We start from the raw sequence: 5,792 nt of genomic DNA on the forward strand, positions 1-5,792 counted from the left end.
AGGAACCAGACTGAGATTCCAAATAGTCAGACAGATCAGTCATCCAGTGCTTCTGTGACTCCTTCCTCGGCAGGACTCACATCCAAAGATTCAGAGGTTGTCACTGGAACTTCATAACAGGCGAAGGGGAAGGAGCAATAGCAGCACATACAGAAAACTTAAGGCACTTACAGTTTCTCCCTCTCCCGAAAGAGAGAGAGAGATCATCCAAGAAGGAAAAAGAGAGGGCGGCAACTTTCCTTTCCAACCGGAAGTGATTATGCTCAATCTGAGTTGAAAGAACCAATGTTTTTTCCCACAATGGGACAATTCTCAGTCCTCACTCCTCCCTCTGTAAGACTGCACACAAGTAAAAAGTGTGAAAACACCTCCTCCAAGTAACCAAAAAATCCATAAGGTTGAGTGTGCCAATGTTTTGTCCAACTAAAGGGCAACTCTCAGCAATCACACAAGAATGGAGGTTCCTGGAACTTTCATTGTCTCTCTCATGGGGAGAGAAACGGTAGGAGTTACACGTATGTAACTTCTATTGATCGGATTTGCTGGACTTTGAAAGTGAAGAAGCAGCGAAGACAAGGGAGGGAAGAAAGAACTTGAAGTCTGTTTTCTCTGGAATCGAGTAGGCCGATGACAACACTCTCGCAGGGCAGAAAACACAATAGCCAGGTAATACGTACTTAGCACCTTCAGAATCGGCAGACACTGAAGGGAAGAAGGGTAGCAAGCCAACTCTTATGCATATCCTTACTTCTACCACTAAAATCAAGTGAACACGACTGCAAGATCAATATTCAAACTGAACAAAACACAAAAGATTAAAACAGTTAGATGAAGGTAGCGCTATCTGTTGGGTTGGAAGGACCTACCAGCCACCTGACAGTCAACCGTCCTTACCTCTTTAAAAGCTTAATGGTCATTCCAGCTTTGCTAAAGTCATTAGCTATTTCTAGTAAGGGTCAAAGGTTTATATTAGGTGTAGGAACAAATATAAATTTATCAAACAGGCCTAGACGACCTTGCTGTACTTTAGGTTGTGAAATCAACTGGTATGAATGTAGTTTTAAGGAAAGGTGCAGAAAAAATGGGGATTAGGAGCCTTTGTAGTTTGTGGGAACAGGCCTTGGACCGCCCGAAAATCGAGTAAAAAATGTCCGAAATCGGCTCTTTTTCATGGGAATGATCATAATAAAGAACTTCCCCATAAGGAAAAACGATTGGGCTAGTAATAAGAAAGATATCGCCCTGTCCCTATTAACTACATTCAACCCTTTTTCCCTAAGTTACATTACCCTGTAATATATTACAATAATATCGGGAAATGAGCTCTGTTAACTTACCATACTTTACCGATTATTCTATATTTCTGTGATGCCCCTACCGGTAAAAACTTTTACTCCATATAAACTTTTTTCGATAATAATGGCGATTGGCGATTTGTTTTTAAATCTACATTATATCAAAACGAATGAATAACACTGCAAGAACGCCTTTCAATTCCGAATACAATTTACCTGTCCACTTGTAGTTGTAGCCAGCCTTTATTCTAAAGTTTTCAAGCAAATAATGCTATAGAATTTTCGGCTAAGTTAACGACAGAATAAAATTATAATTAATTTTCGGCATATATAAATGTATCCAAAAAGATTAAACCGGTATACACAATGACAATTTTAGCCAGTATTCAAATTTCTTACAACTGCATTCATTCAAAAGCAAATAGTAATACAATAAATAAAATTATGCAGTCTTACCAGTACTGACGGCTACACTAAAGTAAAGTTTTGTTGTTGGGAACTCGTTTACATTAAGATATTTAGCATATTTGGTAAGTGATGATCACGAAAAAACTTATATATCAGTATTTTTTCTAAAATATTTTCATATAAAACGATGTATTCATAATGAATAAAATGGTCTGAATGAATTATAAATTCAGTTCTATTAGTCGTAAAAAAAGTGTTGCTGTAGAGAACGAATCTTGTTTTGGCAGAGAAATTACAGGAGCAACTGGTTCCGGTCCACAAATTATTATTATTATTATCATTAAATGCTAAGCTACAACCCTAGTTGGAAAGGCAAGATGCTATAAGCCCAGGGGCCCCAACAGGGAAAATAGCCCAGTGAGGAAAGGAAACAAGGAAAAATAAAATCCACAATCTTCAAGATTCTTTGTCCGCAAGCATTTATGCTACCTCACAGCTGATTCATGTATGCTAAACAGTAACACAATACTAATAAAAAAAAAATATTATTGGCCACTCATCTTCATCAGCCGTAGCTATAGTTTTCTGTAGGACAAAGGCCTCAGAAATATCCTTCCATTTGCGTCTGTTTATGTTTTTTCTATGCCAGTCTATACCATTTTCTTAGCTCACCAACCCATCGTCTTCTCTTTTCTGCTTCGTTTGTAATCTGCAGGGACCCATTCTGTTATAATCAATGCCAGTCTATATCAACAGATTTTCTTAACTCGCCAGTACATCGTCTTTTCCTTTTCCTGCTTCGTTTGTAATCTGCAGGGACCCATTCTGTTATATATAATGTCCATCATGGATCACTCCGCAACAATTCTCTATTTAGCATACATCTTTGGACTTTCTCTCTGGTTACGATTCATTGTTCCTGTACTTACATATACATCGAATAGTCTGGCCTATTCTTTACATATTCTCCTTTGTCCCCATACACCTGGCAACACTAAGATTACCAAACAATTCTTCCTCGCTCAAGGGGGTTAACTACTGCAATGTAATTGTTCAGTGGCTATTTTCCTCTTGGTAAGGGTAGAAGAGATTCTTTAGCTATGGTATGCAGCTCTTCTATGAGACGGACACTCCAAAATCAAATCATTATTCCCTAGACTTCGGCAGTGCCATAACCTCTGTACTATGGTCTTCCACTGTCTTGGTGTACACTTGGTTACATTGTTATAGCTTATTTCTCTTCCTCTTGTTTTTTCTTTCAAGTTTTTATAGTTTATGTATGAAAGATTTATTTCAATATCGTTACTGTTCTTAGAATATTTAATCTTAATTGTTAATTACTTCTTTTGTAGTTTATTTCCTATTCTCACTTGTCTATTTTTCCTGTTGGATCCCTTGTGCATATAGCATCCTGCTTTTCCAACTAAGGTTGTAGTTTAGCAAGTGATAATAATAATAATAATAATAATAATAACAATAATAATAATAATAATAATAATAATATATCTGTTATCCTCATTATATGTCCTGACCATGTCCATTTCTTTTTCTTACATGTTATTAAAATACCCTCTTCTTTAGTTTGTCCTCGTATCCGTGTTCTTATTGTCATTCCCACATTATTCTCTCCATTGATCTTTGAGTTGTATGTTCTAAGGTTTTGATAAGGCTCCAAGTTTCTGGTGCATAAGGTAATGGCCTGCTGGTCGGACCATCTGCAGATTGAATACTTTTAATTTTAGAGAAAGTGGTATCTTACTTTCATGATTTAATTTTTTTTACTAAAAGCTCTCTAACCTTATCGCTCTTTTAATTTCGGTCTCATGTCCTGGAGAAACACTTAGGCCTACTGTCTATCCTAGGTATATGATATTCATAAACAATCTTTAGAGGTTCATCCATAACCCTTATTTGTTGTCTAACTACATTTTTTTCATTGAAAATTATCTTACATTTACGCATATTTATTTACAGTCTTACATTTCTGCTCTCTCTCTCTCTCTCTCTCTCTCTCTCTCTCTCTCTCTCTCTCTCTCTCTCTCTCTCTCTCTCTCTCTCTCTCTCTCTCTCTCTCTCTCTCTCTTCTTTTGCAATTTATCCCCTGATTCATTAGATAGAACTAGGTCACCTGCAAATCTTAAGTTATTATGGTATTCCTCATTACTGTTAATTCCTACATTCCCAATCTAAATTCTTAAAGACTCCTTTTAAGCATGTTGTGAATAATAAAAAAGGAAGTTGGGCTCTCGTGTAAAAGAAAAAAAATGTCCAACCTAACTCGGCACTTACACGTATTTGGGGATATTCTGAATCCCTGAAGTCTGTATCCCCTCAGGATCTCCCTCGCACTCAACAACAACAACACTAAAAGGCGTTATAGTCAGGTTACATTTTCCCGAGTGAAGTTAAGAAAAAAGGCAACGATTTTTATCTCCCTCTTCTTTGGTCTGACCTATTGTCGTGAAAGTCACGTTCCTCCATCTGAATGCAAAACTCAACCAAGCGAAGCAGGGGAGAAGAGAAAGAAAAATATAAATAACAATACAGGACATAATAAATGCAACTTTGATAAATATGCTTTTCTTCCTGAGGGACTATGAAGATAAAGGGGCTAGGGTTTATGTGACACTGGAATGAAGTGGTAGGTGGGGGACTGGTAAGAAATTTACAAGGAGCTGTAGGAGTGGGAGGGGAGGGGGAGAGGGAGGTGGGTTTGAGGCCTGTCTTCTCAGCAGAAGAGACTCTCATTAGCCACAGTTTTTATGTTGGTTGAAAAGACAAATTGGGTCATCTGATAATACATACTGGCGTCGCAATTATCGAAGTGACTGAGAGCCGGTGTGCGTTAGTTGGCGTTTTGATATCCCAAGAGAAGCAGCAACTTACTCGTTAGAGATGAGGGACAATGGATCACAATGAGACCCCAAGATCTTATTGGGTGATTTGGGACACATGATCCGGCACTAGGACCTAGTAGATCATTCAATGCAGAGATGCAACTGGGGGAAAAAAACCTACTCGACACGTAGACCTATAGGATGAGACAAAACCCCCATCTTTAGCTCACATGGATGGTGAGATTGCAGGCACTACAAGAAACTATCAACCTTGAGCGCGATTCGAACCCCATTCCAGCAGATCGTCAGGCAGGGACGTTCCCAATAGGCAGCTCATTGTATAATTTCTTTTACGCTATTGTTCCTGGTTCACGATTTCTACTTTAAAAACATTTCGTTCGATGCAAAACTCCATTAATTTTTTTTTTTTTTTTTTTGCATCCGAATTGCACTGGGCACTGTTTTAGATTTGTTATGCTCAGGGTGTTTTCTAATGTGAATCTGAACTATGGTCAAACTATGGAAAATAACTAGGAAAATCTAACAGTGTTTGGTACCAAGAAAATCTAAGTCTCTGACACAGGGAAAATCAGTTTAATGCCGGGAAAATTTAAGGCTTTCAAGAGGAAACTAAAGACCTACTCATTTTGCGAGTGTTCTGATAGTGACGATCAAACAGTAAGCGAGCAATACGAATTGTGAAATGTTAAATGCTCCCGAATGGACATAAAATAACCGCAGAGGCCCTGTAGAGAGTAGGGTTCCCCTGCTGTACAGGACCAGAAAAGCAGCCCTTCAAGTAAAGTAAAGTAACGTTGCCGTGTAAAAGCATCTGATAGGTTGGGATAAGTTGACACACCCAAAACACACCCTTACAGTCTTGCCTCCTATTGGTGAATGCGAATGCATACGTCAGCTGGATTTTCTTTAATTTAATATTACATCTATCAGATTACCTATAACTAAAGTTGGATGGGGAATTAAAAAATAATAATATTTAAAAACTTTAAATTCCAATTAAAATGACATAATTATTTGTTCACAAAACAAGTAAAATATTGCTAAATGTAAACAACCACCATTGGGGGGGGGGATGTCAAATTACGGAAATAAATTTACTCTACCAATGAAAGTAAGATACAGAAAATCCCAATAAATATGATATATAATCAAACACATTATCTGCATTCTATTAGTCACAATTTGAGAGTTGTAATCCTTCATTTAATTATATTCAAGAAATTTTCTTCCA

General features: G+C 37.5%; 2 protein-coding genes across 14 annotated transcripts in view; both read right to left on the bottom strand.

Moving 5' to 3' along the window:
* Positions 1–1,784, bottom strand: part of LOC137627777 (tetratricopeptide repeat protein 19, mitochondrial-like) — a 134,742-nt gene extending 132,958 nt beyond the window's left edge. The window contains exon 1 of one of the 2 annotated variants that reach the window (XM_068359086.1): positions 1,752–1,784. The gene's annotated coding sequence lies outside the window, so the exon portion shown is untranslated. Of the gene's footprint in view, positions 1–1,511; positions 1,534–1,751 lie in introns of those variants that run through there. The other variant, XM_068359087.1, reaches the window with a different exon arrangement.
* The window catches only part of LOC137627778 (kinesin-2b-like), a 439,846-nt gene that overhangs the window by 275,259 nt on the left and 158,795 nt on the right, over positions 1–5,792 (bottom strand). The gene's annotated exons all lie outside the window — the stretch shown is intronic.

This window comes from Palaemon carinicauda, chromosome 35 (genome assembly GCF_036898095.1).
Source record: "Palaemon carinicauda isolate YSFRI2023 chromosome 35, ASM3689809v2, whole genome shotgun sequence".
Lineage (NCBI taxonomy): Eukaryota > Metazoa > Arthropoda > Malacostraca > Decapoda > Palaemonidae > Palaemon > Palaemon carinicauda.